Source organism: Mastomys coucha, unplaced genomic scaffold (assembly GCF_008632895.1).
Source record: "Mastomys coucha isolate ucsf_1 unplaced genomic scaffold, UCSF_Mcou_1 pScaffold15, whole genome shotgun sequence".
NCBI lineage: Eukaryota > Metazoa > Chordata > Mammalia > Rodentia > Muridae > Mastomys > Mastomys coucha.
The window spans coordinates 93963778-93982508 of record NW_022196897.1 but is presented as its reverse complement, the minus strand read 5'-3'; the positions used below and the strand labels follow the sequence as shown (position 1 = coordinate 93982508).

Sequence of the window (18731 nt, the reverse complement as noted above, 5' to 3'; positions counted from 1 at the left end):
TGAAAGTATGCTTAACATAAACAAGAGTTGAAACACATACATGACTAAAACTATGTTTAGTATTTGAGCAAATATTTTAAGGTCTAAGAAGGCATTCTTAGGTTTATAAATGCAAGTTTTGATAGAAAATTATTTAAGTGCAGAACTGTAAATTCACCAAGATAGGATAGATAGTAGAGTACTTTTTACAAGATTGACAAACACAAATGAGCTGGACATTGTGAGTCAGAGCTCCCAAGGACTAAACCACCAACCAAAGAGTACACAATGGTGGGACTCATGGTTCCAGCTGCATATCTAGCAGAAGATGGCCTAGTCGGTCATCAATGGGAGGAAAGGCCCTTGGTCCTGAGAAGGCTCTATGCCCCAGTGTAGGGGAATGCCAGGGCCAGGAAGCATGAGAGGGTGGGTTGGTGAGCAGGGGGAGGGGGAGGGGGAGGAAATAGGGTTTTTTTCTGGAGGGGGAACTGGGAAAGGGGATATCATTTGAAATGTAAATAAAGAAAATATCTAATAAAAAGAATGCCTAATGAACTAAACTAATAAATTAAAAAATTACTTAAGAAGTTTTCATATTTGTTCTTATAGTGTATATTTTATTAATATAAGATAAAGAGCTTTCAATTGGACAAATGGGGGGAGTTCAAGGAGGGGATGGTTTTGTACACTATGTATTCAGATGCCAATTTCTATGACCAGACATCTGGTTGCAGTCTTGACAATGGCATGGTCAAGATCTCTCATCTCCATGTTACATAAAACTTGTTCTCCATCACCTTATTTGGTTAATGTAAGAGCTTATCAGCCATTAGCTGGGAGGACGAGATAGGGATGAAATTTCCAATCACTGTCAGTGTCACAAAGGAGATCAGGGAGAGGAAAGGAAGAGAAGGTAGAGAGACCATGTGGATGGACTCAGAGGATTTGCCATAATATCACTATGAGAGAGCAGCCTGAGGACATGCATGGACCATAGCATTACCAGTCAAGGCAAGACTCAGATACAGGTAAAGGATCATTTGACTAGGTAGTAGAAGCCTACTTGGGTTAAAATAGACCAGAATGTGACTTAGCTACTAATGCTTGCAGCTTGCTAAGAAAAATACTAAGTTTCTATTTCTTTATTTACTAGCTAAAATGAGCTACGGCAGGCATAGAAATGCCATTTAGTTATTTGGAAGCTAAAAAGGATTTACAAAAGCCAATAGAATTACAATTACAGAAAGGAAAGTGCCACCAGTTTCTTTCAGTTTTCAGAATGTTCTAAGAGTGACTGCATCATACCACCAACAGTGCAATAGGATCATAAAGGAATAAAAGTACTTTGATTATAAAGAATGAAAGTTGTTTCTGAGTCATCCAGGTTACTGGAGGTAGGTGGGTGAGTTTCACGTATAACTTAGCTGAGTTTGAGGAGCCACCATGTAAGAAGGCACTAGGTAGATGTAAAGTTAAAATTTAATACTTAGAGCTGAGTGTAATGCAGAATTGGTTTTGCTCAAGGCTTTATGGGGGTTTTGAGGAAAGTCAACTTTGTAAGAGTTGCAAAGTCACAGCAGTTCTCTGTAAGTTTCCTTGAGAGAGAAATGCTATAGGATTGTGTATTCTGATTCTCTGGAGAAAGAGCAGCATGTATGGGACTTGTGATCTTACAAGGATGAATGCTAATCAGTCAGGAAACCAAAGGCCACTGTTTGTGGAAACATGGATTCTTTCATTGACAGAAATAAGCTGGAATAAGTAATGACTAGAATAAACAGAATTAGTGTGACTTTATTCATATGTGAAATCTAAGAGGAGAAATAAAAAATTAGAATGGTAGTTACAGAGGCAGTGAACAGTTAAGAACCAAAAATGTTGGGAGGGAGTGTCTCAGTGTTATGTTATTGTTAGGAGTAAAAGGTATGGCGTTTTCTTTGGTAATAGGGTGACTGTAGGTAACAGTAATGTTTTGTACATTTCTTTTTTATTGAGCATAAAATTTTTTCACACAAGATGTTCGGGCTATGGTTTCCTTTCTTCCAATTCCTCCCAGATCCTCCCCACTTATCTACCCTCCCAAATTCACACCCTTTCTTGCTCTTTCTCTTTAGAAAATAGACATCTGAAAAAAAGAAGAAAATATAGTGGAATAAAATAAGATGAAACAAAAGAAAACCATCTGAATAGGAAAAAAAAAACAAATGAACACAAAGCACAAAAGATCCCTAGAAAAAAAGCACAAGAAACACATAGACACAGAGACCCACATTCCTACAAACACACACACACACACACACACACACACACACACACACAGACAAATCATATAAACACAAAACCAGAAACCATAATATATAATCAAAAGAGTATTGAGGGAAATGTTCAGACAAAGAATTATAAAAAAAAAAAGATTCTCCAAAAAGAGCGTTGGGTTCATTTTGTGTTGGCCGTCTTTGCAGGGCATGGATAGAACCTGATCTTAACTGGGATTTGTATACACAGTAAGTCTCACTTGGAATAAAACTAAACTTTTACTTGCCAGTGGGTAAAAATTGGAGATAGCTTCTGAGTTAGGAATGGGAGTTTTTATCCACTTAGCCTCTCAGTCCTGAAATTCATCTTCCTTAGTTCATGCTGGCATAGTCTCTGTACGGTCATGTGTGCATCAGTTCTATTATATCTAGAAGGGCTTGTTTCCTTGGTGTCTTCCATTCCCATTGGCTCTCATTCTTTTTTCCTCTCTCTTTGTTCTTTGAGCTCTGAGGGCAATATCTCAGTCTTTTGGCTACTATCAAGTATAGTAACTACATTTCAGAAAGTTAAAATGAGTTTTAAAATTTTCACCATTAAATGCTATTTGAGACAGGCATGTTTAAATGGATTTAAATGTTATTTAATGTATATAAACATTACAACTTCACAAAACGAGCCACCAATATGTATAATTTATGGCTTTATATCAGAAAGTGATTTGGAACACAATATTGAGGAAAAGTGGACATCCTCTTAGGCAAAACAAATCTGGGATTATAAAGCTCTTCACTTGACCCCTTCTTCCCTCTGAATTACATCAACCCCTTCACAATTGTGGCTGATAATCCCAAAACAAAACATAGTCTCTTTGATTAGATCTATACTACATTCACTTAACAGAAAAATGGATATCTGAAACTTGAAGAGGGTAACACACCTGACATATGGACAGTGGTGTAGATGTAGAGATGTCCACCATTATTGGCTTCATACCTGAGTTTTCAAGCTGTTGTGTAACATAGATGCCCTCTAACTTTTACACCCTGTCATTCAGGCTAGAGATTGATTTTGATATTTTTGATTCCTTCAACAATGCTAAAAGGAGGATTTGATTAAATTCATTTGTGCTTATCTTTGTCTGCTCAGGTGTTTTGTCTAAATGCATAATTGTTAACCATGTGTCCGTATTTTGCCCATAGGCCCATAAACGAGTGACAGATGCTCTGGAAGTACAGTTCTAGATGAGGATGAGTTCCCATGTGGTAGTGGGCATCACGCCCAGGTCCTTCAGTGCTCTTCACCACTGACCACTCTCTCCATTCCCTACAGAGTGGTCATCTTTTCTAACATTTCATTTTGTATATGTGGGATTATATTTGTAAGGTTACAGGTAGAGTAATAGATATCAGAGATGGAGAATATTGAAGGGCAGGTAAGGACAGTGAATAATAAGCGGGTACTAAATTGTAGGTAGATAAGAATAAGTTTTGGTGGGCTATTACACAGTACAGAGACATTTAAAGCAATAAAGTGATTTGTATGTCAAGAATGCTTTTCTAAATTTTCAGTATAAATATGTGGTATGTTTTGGGGACAGAACTGTTCAATTTTCTTACATTCATAAAAATTACACTAGGCATCATTGGACAAAATGATGTGCATTTTGATATAACTATTGTCACACGTCAAGAAATGACTTAAATATTTTTTGCAAAGTATACCCAAAATCGTTTCATTAATTGCACATTGAAAATTAGTTCAATTTCATACCAGAAGCAAACATCAACACAAAACACAGCTGTATACTCTTTACATAGTTAATCCTTGTTAACAATTTATCTTATTTTTGCAATGTATTTATCTCTGTGAATATGTATACACTAGCTTATATTTACAATTTAGTAAATATATTTGGGTGTATAAAAGTTTTAGAGCAAGAACTATGCTTTATGTCATTTTTTTCATTTAGTAATTTATATTTTAAAGAAAAGACATGTTTTTCATATTAAAATAGAGCTGACTTCAATAGTTTATAATTGATGCATAAAACTAAAATTTGTTCAAAGAAGTAAAAAATCCTTACCTGATTTTTTAATTGAATTTCTTAAATTGAGGGAATTGATCACTTTTTATATGCTTGTTTCTTTTTCCCTGCTTTTCCTTCCACATGCATATCATGACTTCTTTTATTAATGTTTTCCAAATGCTTTTTACATGTATTGACCATTTGCTATGTGTTGTAGTACAGCAAATACTTCCTCTCATTTTATGGTTTATAATTTAAAATAGTTTTCTGAATTCAACAAGGTTTTAATTTTCATAAGTCAAATTCATTGTAATACTATACTTATAATAAGGAATTTCTACTGTAATACTATGCTTATAATAAGGAATTTTCTTCTGTATTATTATAATCTAAATACCCTCATGATTTCTCATCATTCTTTATGGTATTATTTTATATATTAGATCATTTGAAACATCTGCACATTATCTAGAAAGAAGAAAATTCCAAGTTTATTTTCCTTTCAGATTCTGTAACACATTCCAGTCTTTTAAAGCTTCTTCAGCTTCTTGGTTTGAAATACTACACATAGGTTTGACATGTACTTGCACACGTGTTTAGGTCAGTTTCTAGGCTTACTTATTCTCTGTATCTACCACTGTCTCTGCACTATTTTTAATCACTTTCGTAGCTGTAACTTAGTTTTAATTTTCATGAAGAAAGTACCCTCCAAGTACTCTTCAGAATTTCTTGGCTGCTTATTTTAGTTTTTTCTTTTTTCTTTAAATATAATTTAGCTTTCAAATGATATACTTCCAATGTTAACCCATATTAATCTTATTACAATCACATATAACTAGCCAATTATTGGGAGATATTTAATATACTTTTTAGAAATATATATATTTATTTTTAATAATTTATGTTTATTCTTAAATATTTATTTTTGTTCTTGCCATATATTCACCTTTTATGTCTCTGAAGAGTATTTTGGTTCACATTATTTTACTAATATGTTTACTTATTTTCTTATAGTTTTAAATGTTTTCACAATTTCATGCATGTATCCAATGTATCCATATGAGATCCATTCTTTATCATTTTTTTTCTCAGAGAAGTTTCCCAAGTTTTACCAATCCCATCTTTATGTCTTTGGATTTTTTCCTATTTTCGTTTTCATATATCTTAGACAACAATTTTATTAATAAAAGAAATTGTCTAATTATAGTTAACTTAACAAATTAAATAAAAACATACATATAGTTTTAAGATTCTAGACATATATCTATAGGTAGTTAGCAGTTCATAAGCTCTTGATTTCATAGGGCTCAACTTTATAGAGAGAGCTTTGCACATAAAAAGATATTTACTTCAGATAGCTGGATAAATTTTGCAATGAAAGAGTGGGTTTGAATATATGTATCCATTTGTGTAGTCATACAACAGTGGAGTTAGAGAACATTGCCATTGTATCCCATACTCTGGTTCCTGATCACCGGAACCTCATCTCCAGGGTCAAGTCTCCACTGATTGGCTTCTTGCTGTGTAGACTGGATTTGTTCCTCCAAGATTCACTTATGTCACTGGTTCTCAACTTTCCTAATCCTGAAACTCTTCCATAAAGTTTTACATGTTGTTATGACGCCAACCATAAAGTTATGTTCATTGCTATTATATAACTGTAATATTCTACTGTTATGAATCAATTTAAATATTTGAAATCCAGGATATCTGATAAGAGACCCTGCTGAAAGGTCATTTTACCTCCAAAGGGATCATGATCCACAGTTTGTGAAACTCTGAACTACAATGTATATATTGTACTCTACACAATGTCTTCAAAACTCATATGTAGTCTTTTGTCTATTAAAGAATAGGTTAGCAGAGGAAAACAGTTTGGGGCTATCTTGGATGAAGATGATATAGAGATTTATTTAATATGTTTTAATGAATATAACAGCTTGATTTCATAAGAGCTAATAGTATAAAATGGTATAGCTGTATGCCAAACTATAGCATTTAACTGTAATTTTAATACCAACCTCTTCCCTCATATCTCTTCAGTTATGTATTTTCACTGGTCATGTGTACAAATTCTACTTGGGCACAACCTTTCAAGCCTTTGTAATTCCAATGTTGAGGACTTATGATACTCACCTCTCCACTTTGGCATGTCTATTGTTGCTCTTCTTCAGTTCATGTTTAAGCAGTCATGAACTGCTTAAACATGGTTTTAGCTTCTGTAGTTACTAGGATACACAGTCTCCCAGAAAACCTCTTGATCCTCATACTGTTACAATCTTTCCACACCCTCTTCCTAAATGATTCCTCGGCCTTCAGTTAGGAAGTCATCTTGGAGGTTGGGATCCCCTGGAACTAGGTCCAGTTCTCTGCATTTTGTTTGGTTCTGTTTTTCTTTAATGTTTTTGTCTGTTTCAAAGACAAGTTTCCTAGATAAGACATGGTGTACTATACTTATCTATGGTTATAAGGACAAATAATTAGAACATAGTTAGGGTTTAGTTTATAGCTCATTTAGTAAACTGGCTGTTGCATTATCTATAACTTCACTAGCCCTGGGTAGTTGGCTAGCTTTCTGATACTATGCATGATTTCCCTCTTGTTAAGTGATTCATAAGTTCAACCAAGTCATATATGCCACTACTGCAATATTATAATTATTGTGCCATGCTGGTTTTGGTTGTGGCCTCTCAAGTAAGAAATCAAAGAAGATCTCAGTAAATGGAGAGATCTCCCATGCTCCTGGATTGGTAGGATCAACATAGTAAAAATGGCCATTTTACCAAAAGCAATGTACAGATTCAATGAAATCCCCATCAAAATTCCAACACAATTCTTCAAAGACATGGAAAGAGCAACTCTCAGTGACATACAGAAAAACAAAAACAAAACAAAACATAAAACCAAGATATCGAAAAAAATTCTTAACAATAAAAGAACCTCTGGGGAATCACCATCCCTGACCTTAAGCTGTACTACAGAGTAACAGTGATAAAATGTGCATGGTATTGGTACAGAGGCAAACAAGTCGATCAATGGAATAGAATTGAAGACCCAGAAATAATGCCACACACTTATAGACACTTGATCTTTGACAAAGAAGCCAAAAATAAACAATGGAGAAAAGAAAGCATCTTCAACAAATGATGAGGGACTGACCCTTGGTATGTAGAAAAATGAAAATAGATCCATATTTGTCACCTTTAACAAAGCTCAAGTCCAAGTGGATCAAGAACCTCAACATAAAACCAGATACACTGAATCTAATAGAAGAGAAAGTACAAAAGAGTCTCAAACTCATTGGCAAGAGGGAAATTTTCATAAACAGAACTCCAATGGCTTAGGCTCTAGATGAACAATTGATAAATTGGACCTCATGAAACTGAAACTTAAAAGCTTCTGTAAAGCAAAGGACATAGTCAATAGCATAAATCAGCTATTTCTAAATCCTATGGATTGGAAAAAAAAACATGTTCACTAGCCCCATATCTAATACTGGGCTAATATCCAAAATATATAAAGATCATAAGAAGCTAACTTCTAAAAACACAAACTACCCAATAAAAAATGGGATATATAGCTAAACAGGGAATTCACAACAAAAGAATTTTGAATGGTAGAGAAGCACCTAAAGAAATGTTTAAAGGCCTTAATTATCAGGGAAATGCCAATCAAACAACCCTGAGATTCCACCTTACACCAATCAGAATGGCTAAGATCAAACCTCATGTGCCAACACGTGTTGGAGAGGATGTGGAGAAAGAGGAACACTCCTCTACTGCTGGTGGGATTGCAAACTGGTACAACCACTCTGGAAATCAATCAATATTCCTCAAAAATATGAAAAGAGATCTACTTGAAGAGCCAGCTATACCACTCTTGCACATATACCAAAAAGATACCACTCCATACCACATAGTCAAGTGTTCCACTATGTTCTTAGCAGCCTAACTTAAATAGTCAGAAGCTGAAAACATTCCAGATGTCCCATAATGGAAGAATGGATATAGAAAATGTGGTTCATTTACACAATGGAATACAGTTTAGCTATTAAGAACAAAGACACCATGAGTTTTGCAGGCGAATAGACAAAACTAGAAAGTATCATCCTGAATGAGGTAACTCAGACCCAAAACGACATGCATGTTATGTACTCACTCATACATGGATATAAGCCAATAAAGTACAGAATCCCTAGGATACAAGCCGCTAAACTCAAGAAGGTTAACAAGCTGACTGGCCCAATTGAGGATGCTTCAGTCCCACTTTGGAGGGAGAAGAAAGCAATCATTGAAGGCAGAGGGAGAGAGGAACCTGAGTGGGAGAGGGAAGGAAGAGGAGGAGGGGAAAGGGAACATGGGCAGGTATTGGGGGGAACAAGAGAAGCCCTGAGAGCCAGCAGAATGAATGCAAATACGCAATATCAGGGCGTGGATGCCCAAATTTGCGTTGGAATCTTTCAGTTAACTACAAATTCAGTAAGTCCACATCTTTCTGCAGCATGTCTCGCTGTTCTCTGGCATCCCGTGTTACCTTGAAACTCATGTGCCTGAGGTGTCTCCTGAGAGGCTCTGCAGTGCCTGACAAATGCAGAGGTGGATGCTCTCAGCCAGCCATTTGACTGAGCACAGGGTCACCAATGGAGGAGCTAGCGAAAGGACCAAAGGAGATGAAGGAGGTTGCATTTGTCTTTTATTTTATGGCACCCCTCTGAGAAAGTCTTAGTCTGGGAAAGACATTCTGATTCATACAGTTACCTAGAAATCCTTCAATTCCATTGACTTTCTTTGCTGTTGCAAGCCAAGTCATTGAATTTATTTACATTTTAGTACTTGGTTGGTTTTTGTTTTTCATTTTTGAAACAGAATATCAAATTGCCCATGCTGTTCCTGAAATCACTCTGTACTGAGGATGATCTAGATCACTGATCTCCCTGCCTCCACCACTATGGTAGTCTGGACAGGAATGACCTCCAGAGACTTCTGGCTTGAATTCTTGGCACGTAGGGAGTGAGACTCTTAGAACATGTGGCCTTGTTGGAGTAGGTGGGGCTTTGTGGGAGGGAGTTTATCGCTTATATGTGGGCTTGGAGGTCTCAGAAGCTGTAATCCGATCTAGTGGTCCAGTTACTTTCTTCAGCCTACTCATCTGGATGTAGAACTCTCAGCTTCTTCTTCACCACCATGTCTACTTGCATACCACCATGCTTCCTGCCATGATGATAATGGATTTAACCTCTGATACTATAAGACAGCCTCAGTAAATGTTTTCCTTTATAAGAGTTGCTGTGATCATGGTGACTCTTCATAGCACTAGAAACCCTAAGACAGCTAAGAAAACTAGGACCTTAAGATAATTTTCAAATGATTTATAAGAATTACTTATTAGTTCTGAATGGTTACATGGATTTGCTAGAATTAGTCACTAAATGGTCTACTCACTGACTTTACCATATTTTTTTGATAATACCACACTAATATCAGCATCTAATTGTGGGTTCTATACTTTATTCTAATTCTTTGTTTTATCTCAAAGCAGTATTATATGATTTTATACAATTATTTTATAGCATTTTCTATTTTGAGGTTTTGCTAAAATTTGCTACAGGCTGCATAAAAATTCTGATTGGAAAATAAGTCTTATTTAAGTTTTGGGAGCCTCTTTTATCATTTGAAGGTAACAGGTATTGACTTAGCTTTCTAATCAGCACTGTCGTATAAATCTCTCATCCATGTGCAGCAGCTTATGTTAAATTTCTAGCACATTTCATGGAGGTCACTAATAACTGAAAACTATATGAGAGTGATGTGAAACATGTGTCATCCCTCTAAATTACTTCAAACACTGTGTCTTTATGTGCTGCACATTATTTATAAGATTAAACACACTTGGTCAGTGTAAAAGAAAATTGAAGGAGTTTTTGGTTTGTTGGTTTGTTTGTTTGTTTAATAAAAGTGACTGTTCACATACTATGCCTTTTTAGCTATTTGCATTACAGTTTTAATTTTGGCAAATTATGTGTTTTGTGAGTTATAATTGAAAGTGAACTTAAAATTGCATTTAAGATGTTTTTAATTTTTAGTTGTCATCCCCTATATTTTAAATCATTACTATCATTTGTTTGCTAAAAATATTTGTAACCATTAAATGTAAAGATATTTGAAGATGATATCACATAGAGAAAATCACCTGATGGAATTTTTGATTAATGAAATACAACAAATTACAGTTAGAGATACAACAAGCATAGAAATAAGCAAACATAAAATTCATAGCTATAAAACATGACACTAGAGATTATTTTAGAGGTGCATTATGTTTTTCAACCTGATAAAATTGTTTTCTTTTTTAAAAAGTTATATTCTGTCAAAAGCCTCAATAATCAAGATATTTTAGTATTTAAACTTATTACTTAGAAGAAAAGGGTCATATAGTAGATGAGAAAATAATAATGTCACATGTACAATTAAAGTGAATAAATGTTAAGACAGTTTGTAGCATGAGGTATTGATGGTTTTATTTTCATGCATTTCAGTGAGTGACGTGTCAAGGACATGTCATGTCACAATGGAGAGATTTTGTATAATACAAGAAAAGTTATGCTTTCTCTCTAGGTTGATGAGTCGACAGGTTTTGCCAATAAATGTCATAATGTTGCATTGAGTATTTGTAAAATATGTATGGTGAAATTTAAGAAAACAAATTTTTACTGCTGGAAAAAGCTGTGCCCAGTAAGCAAGTTTCATGGTAAATGTAATTATTTTGCTTTAACATCTAGAAACCAAAGCTTTATGCTCAATTGCTCTCTGTGTGGACACTGATCCATTATTTGTTGACTGTAGACGTTTTATTTATAATTTATAAGAACTTTCTAACTTCATAATCCTGCAGTTCTTTCAGAAACATGCTGGTGTCAATAGTTCTTATAGGGGAAATTTATAAAAGTCTTAAAAATAGCACAGACATCAATTTCCTAATTGTGTGATAATTCACAGAACCCACTTTAAGTACAATCATCACTTTTTTTTTGTAAAACATGTGACATGAGATAATTTTCAAACTTTTATTCACATTACAACAAAAATGATTATATCAGTGTTATTTTTAGATGCTCTGACATGGAGGATAAAAATCAATTTTGGATCTGAATGGTAAAAGCAAATTTCCAGTAATTACTTTTTCAGGAATTTTATTTACTATGTCAGTGCTAAGCCTTAAACTCTTGACAAGGACTCATAAAAGAAATTTTGAGCCTGCGGGCCAACTTTCCTTCCCCTGACATTGCTGTGCGACTTGTTTCCATGCAACCCTAATAGCAATTGATGTGTGGTGTGTGTGGCTGCTGGCATCATACCAACCGTCTTGACCCTATACTTTCCCATAATCACTTGGCAATAATGATCAAGGAAGGGGTTTTTATTGTTGTTTTGTATTTCGTTTTTTGATTTTTTGTTTGTTTTGTTTTTCAGGAAAGATTGCTTGAGCCAATATTTAAAAACTATCAAACTGGGGTTTTTTGGGGGTGGGGAGCCTGTGTTTTGGTCTGTTTGTTTTTGTATTTCTAACAAAGGAAAATCTTACTTGACATACCCATTTGGAAAAGCCTTAACTTGGCCAAATTGTATCTTTTTCAGACAATCCAACAATATTTTCATAGCATTTAACAATGACTTTGTCTTGGAGTTCATGAAGCTAGAAATGTGAAGTTTACATGGCCATCCTGCTTCAAATTACATTAAAATTAAGGTGAGATAAAAACACTGTAATAATGTTTTGATCATTTTAAATTAGAAGTAATAAAATAAAATAATAAAACAGGAGTATACACTAAATATGAATTGGTTCAGGATTTGACAAACCTATACTTACTGTATATTATTATTATAACCAAAATGTAAACTACACTTCTGTTTACTCCCCTGAAAACTCCCCCAAGTAATTCTTTAAAATGAATTCCTTAGTGGCTTAATTTTTATACCTAAAGTTTACTCTTTGCAGCCTCTAAATTTGTGCTTAACATCCTGATATTTATGGTGTAACATAAAATATGTTGCCTATATAGTATCTTCATCAAAATAATTCATTTTCAGAACTGCCAGAAAATATAAAATGTCTTATAAAGGCTTTGTAGCTCCGTGGCCTTGAATCAAACTTACTTTATATTCCACAATGTTGATGTTTATACAGTCAGTCTATTGTCATTAATTTCCAATGTTCCTTTGTAACAATGGATTGCAATTTGTTAATATGTGTACCACTTGGTAGCTGGCTCCTAAATGTGACTGATCATGCCCAAGCCATTTAATATAGTGCTAAATAAAAATAAAAACTATTTCTGTATTGTTCCTACCATTAGTAAGATTTCTATAAAGTTATTCTTTTCTGTACTACTAGTTGCAGATTTTTTTTTTTATAGATTTACTCTATCTGATTCAGGATTCGTTTGGTATATGGAGAATTTTCATAGTTCATGAATGTTGAAATTTATCAAAACTGTTTTAAATCTTCTGAGAAAATTAAGCTTTTCTATGTTAGACTGTAATTATAATAAATTCATATAATTTATTTGGGGATATAGCCCACTTGAACATGCTGTGTAAATTTTTATGTTTTATTATATTCAGTTTATGAGTATTTGAAAGATTTTGTTTACAATTGTGTCTCTCTGAGGATTGTCTATGCTTGTAAAAAGGTTGGGAAATGGCCAGTCTACAGTTCAGTCTCTCACACTTTAGCCATATTCAACAATGACTCAAAAGTCATGTTATCAAAAAAGATATTCTCTAGTTTACCATTTGAGTTCCACCATCACTGTACTCCTGCCTCCACCATTCCCCTTCCTTCTCTCTATCTCCCCTTTGTTCCTCCTCCCTTTTTTTCTTTTCTTCTAGGAATGAAATGCAAGTCTTTGCATATATTGATCAAACTCTCTTCCACCCAGCTGTATCCACAGTCCCTTGTCTGTAGCTTTTAATTCATGTCACTCATTTCCAATTCCTTATCATTGGCTGATGTTTCTTATGGGGAATGGAATGTGGTTTCTATCAGTCAAGGCTCTTGTGTACTTGTACTTCCTCCATTTGCCTGAGAAGTTTGAGTACCAACCCAGTCTGCATGAAACTACTTTTTTTTTCTTTTAATTTATTCACGTCCCAGAGAACACATACTTTTAGAATATTTGTTTGTACTTGGAGAAGCTAGTTCTTCCTTGAATTCAGGTGATTTGATTGTAACCTCAGTTCTGTCTTTGAAAGAATCCAGAAAAACTAGAATTTATTTCTGTTGAGAGTATGAGTACTGTCAGTATATAAGAGGATGCTTTTTCTATGAAATTTTTGATGATTTTTAATGAATGCTACTTATTTGATACAGATGAATTAAAAATTATATCTGCACTATAACTTGAAACTAATTGCTTAATATAAATTAAGAATTCCTCCCTTTCAAGAAATAACTTACTTGAAAATTTAAAAACTGGGATGTAATGCTCCCTCTTATCTCCCCTTCCTTCTCTTCCCACTGCCCCATCTTCCCCTCCCCTCCTTCTCTCCCCCTTTCTTTCTCAAAAAGTCTGTGTTTTTTTTTCAGATTTATTTATTTTATTTTATGTGCATGACAGTTTTGCCTGTGTATGTGTATATGTACACATCTATGCTTGGTGCCTATTTATTCTAGAAAAAAGTGTTGGTTTCTCTGGAATTGCTGTTATATATGGTTATAACTCACTATGTGATTGCTGGAATCTGAACCCAAGTTTTCTATAAGAGCAGCAAGTGCTCTTATATCTTTTCAGTCCTTTTCAATCTGTTTTTATATGTAAAATTTTCTTGAATACAGACATATCCATTTTTGACATGTGTTATAACAGAAAAAATAAGTTGCAACAGAGACCAATTTGCTTGCACTACCTAAAGAAAATTACCTGTTTGACACTATAAAGAAAATTCCTCCTCAAAAAGAAAGATATACTCTTGCTATATAAGAAGCTCTACTCATCCATATGTGTTGTATGTATATTTGTATGTGTGTGTGTGTGTGTGTGTGTGTGTGTGTGTGTGTGTGTGAGAGAGAGAGAGAGAGAGAGAGAGAGAGATTTCTGCAGCGTAGTGAAGTCTTCATGTATTTATTACTCAGTCTCTCATTGCTATATTTAACCTGTAACACTGTATAACTTATAACTTGATAGTTTTTCAGTTCTCATATTGACATTTTTCCTTGGCCATGCCCTAGCTTAATAAAGTCTGAAGTTATTCTCCAATCTGTGCCCTAAGAGTCTTGTCTTGTGTTTCGGCTTCATTTCCTTACCAGCCAAGTATCAGCTTCTCACCCTCAATGCATATCTCCTTCCTTGTCATGCATGCATGTACATACACATGAAAACTATTAGGAAATTTAAATTTTCCTTCTCTGTGGTTTCATACCCTTCTATAAATAATAATAACTTGTTATCTCATTCTTTTATTTTAAACGCTTAAGCTAGTATTCCATATTCTTTTAATTCAAAAATTCTTACCAGACTAGGCACTTTATCAGAATAAAAATTCTATTTTCTATCCTGTATGTTATAATATTGTATTATCAATGACTGCTTTTGACATATAGGTGAATGAATATATTAGTGAGAAGCAGAGATTAGAAATAGAATCACAAATACTTAGACTTGTTCTGTTTCACAACTTTAGGCCTGGTATAATTATTACTCTTTTCACTAAAATTTCCCAGTGGGAACATGTAGTCATTTAACCACCTGTCTTAGTTGCATTGTAACTGATCATATAAAGAATCTTTGAAATTGTATTTGACACTAGAGGAATCAGAAGACATTTCTTGTCTAATTTGGGTTATAACACTAAGTGAATGTGACTAGAAAGGCTTGAGATGTGTGTAGACAATAAAGAACTTGTATGCAAAAGTCATTGTGAACTTTATGATGATCATGTATGATTTAGAGGCTCAGACAGTGAGATTGCTAATATCATGTCCTCTGTTACTCTTAATGTAGATTGAAATGTAATGTCTTCATTTCAGTGACAGGTCAGTTTTCCTCCAATTTTGATAAATGTTGAGTGAAATGGTAATACTGAACAGGACTTTTTGTCCCTTGGCCTATGTTGAAAGGAGGGAAGGTAAATAAAATTCATCAGATTTTTGGAGGGCACTATTAGAGGTCAATAGGCCAAAGAATATAGTCAAGTGAAGAAGTTACATCTAATGTCAGGGCACCATGCCATAGCTCTTTTGAAAGAGAAGTGACAGACATATCCACATATTTCCTTAAATGTCTGAGATAGATTTTTCAGTGGAGGTTTGTAAAGGGTTCATCTGTAAATAGGGGTCTTAATACTAACATAACCACTACATTTGCATAGGTAAGTTCCTTTGAGCTTTGAAATTCTGTAAATACAGAGGAAAAATCAACCTCACAATAGAGTCAGTCTGATGTGTTATTTTAAAGAACTTCACATGCTTTTAGATTATTATCATAAAGATTCAAGCTCTTCATGTGTATTTTATCAAATGTTAATAAATATGTTCAGATAGAGTAGTTGTCTACAAGCCCAAAAGAAGAAAACTGTCAATTAGAGGTGGCTGAGAAACTTAGTAGGAAGCAATCAGTAGAGAGTGCTCCAGAGCAGAGATGAAGGGAATTATTTTTCACCATTGTTGCTGAATAAAATGAAAATGCCTATTTCTGCTTCCCCATGGCAAAGGAGAGGGGCCATCTATCTTGTCAGCACCTGATACTATTTTGCTGGCGGACTTTAATTAGATAGACTAGACAGCTTGCAAGAGAAAAAAAAGTCGAGAATCTCTATTCTGGTATAAATTTTCTAAGCAGTGTGTGAGAGGTGTACGCAGAAATCATGTTGGCAAAATATTTTGTGTAAGTGCCTCCCACACACAGCTTTAAAATGTTACCCCTATGTGTTTTCCATTCCTGCTGCTTTTCAAATAACAAATGTCTGCACTGTCTTCATCTGCTTCCTTTTTCTCCCTTGCCCCATGACTCCTCAAAGAAACACTAGCAACTATTACATTTGTCTCTGTATGCTACTTCATGTAATTTTGAAATGATTTTAAAATTAAGTGGACCTCTTTTCCTAAGACATGATCTAGAAGATAGCTAATATGAAATAGACTGTAGATACTCCCTAGTAAGATAGAGGGTTAAATTCCTTGAAAAGTTATAAAGTTTATTTGAATATATTTGGTGTTTGTTAAATGTTATCAGGGAGCACTGATGAAACACAGAGCTAAATCTATAATGACTGAAGTGGTTATCTTGTAAAGATTTAAACACTTTAATGATGTCATTACACTTCAGTGACTCTGGTATTTTCTTTGCCTCTATTGTTAAGTGGACCATCATATAAGGCTGAGTATCACCCAGCACCTGAATGTATTCTGTAAATGTGGGTGCAAAGCATAATATCAGTTATAATATCAGTTATAATATCAGTTATAATATCAGTTACCAAAACACAAGGAGATTGTACCCTGTTTTTGATTTCCATATGCTCCACAAACTTTTAGTAAGCATGTGTAGTGTGCATATTAACACAGATATCTGAGTATCTCAGACCAATGAAGGCACATATGGATACAGCAACACACACAGAGGACTCGATTCTCTACAATGTGACTTTGGGTAACCATATTTAACATTGCTGAATGCAGCTTCCACTACATGGTTTTGAAGATCAAGAGATATTATGTACAGAGACTAACACAAGGTATAAGCTCAGTTTAGAAAATTTCATTCAACTATCTTTTTCACTGTAGAGAGAGATGTAACCAATTATAGGAGGGGAAAATGGCATGTTTAGGTGGGATTCCAAATTCTAGCTATCTGTGAATCTAATACATTCACAAAATGATTAGTTTTAATAGTAATACAGAGAAAAGGTAGAGTCATCTTATTTAAACTAGTTAAATGGTAGACAGAAGGGACAAGAGGGACATGGTCAAATGACTAATTTCATTTAACTCTATAGGTGAGTCAGACAGTACAATTAAAATATTTCCATTACCTCATAAATTATATCCACATAGCAACCACCAAGAGATTTTTTTAAATACATGTTTTTAAAATATAGTTTAAAATTGTCTTTAAAATTTCTGCTTCAGTAGGTCTGGGAACGGCCAGAAAACCTTTTTTCTTCTTTTTTAAACAAGTTCCTACTTTATTCTTAATGCTCCCCTTCAGGGTGCTCATTTGTAAGTTCTTGCCTTAGTTAATGCCTCTTCTTCAAGGAATAATTCTCTTTGTCTCTGAGTTCTTCTTTCTTTTGCAAATCTCTGGATAACCAATTATTTCAATAAAACTAAACTGACAGAGAACAAAAATATTTTAAAAATCTGAATATGCTAATACGATACTGTTCTGTATGTAATAAATATGTTTATGTGTAACACAGATATTTAAATTTCTGAAAGTTGACCTAAGCAGTCACAAGAAACTGAAAATGATTCTACAATAAATTGGGATAATCAATAAAGAAAATTAAGGATATTTGCAACTTATTTTAAAATAGGTTTTTGTGCACAGTACATCATGTGAGTGTCATAGACCATTGGAGTCTAACCTTCCCGCTGAGCAGTCTAATTACTGTTTTGTTTTCACTGTTTGCTAAGCATGCTTGTCATTGTTAGCACATGCTGGATACCTTTGTTTATAAACTATTTTTGTTTTTTGACACTATAATATAGCAGTATTATTTTTCTCTCTCACACCTCCATTCAAAATTTCCCATGTACTTCCCTCTTTCTGTCTTTCAAGTTCATATTTTTCATTGTTGTTTGTGTATGTGAGTGTGTATGTATGTGAATACTAAACCTATATACACTTAGAGCATAAAGAGTTAGTGTCATGGTGAATAACATATAGATATGAAGCTGCCTTGCAACCTTTATTTATTTATTCTCATTGTCCATTGCCTTAGAATAAGTCCCTAGTCAAAGAGCTACCTTGTAGTCAAGAGGATAAATTAAAAGACTTCAGATTTTTGATGATGTTATTGAACTATACATGTTACTATGCTATTTGTAGTTTTTCTTACAATAAGTATAAACCCTTAAAGAAAAAGATTTCTCTATTTTCATTGGAAGGTACTGTGTGTGTGTGTGTGTGGATGTGTGGGTGTGAGTGTGGTGTATCTTAAAGTTACTGCTGCCCTGATGAACCACAGAGTACCAAAAACCTGAACCACCAGGCATAGAAATTCTGTTTGACTTGTTTGCCAGGGAGTCTAAATGATCCCCAAATCAATATAAGTAAGCTATTTACATTTTCCTTTGTTTCCACCAAGAAATTAAATGTAAGACCCTATTGCTGAAAACACAACATACTTTGGATACAGGAATTGGATTAATCAAGAGAGATTTGACCTAAAAAACCTACTTATTTTGCCTTGAAGAAGCTTTGCAACTTTATGAGGTCCCATTTGTCAATTCTTGATCTTAGAGCAGA

At 34.2% G+C, this 18731-nt stretch overlaps 1 pseudogene; it reads left to right on the top strand.

Annotated features, from left to right (window-relative positions):
- The first annotated feature begins 3646 nt into the window (after nucleotides 1-3646).
- Nucleotides 3647-18731, top strand: part of LOC116091758 — a 31600-nt pseudogene continuing 16515 nt past the window's right edge.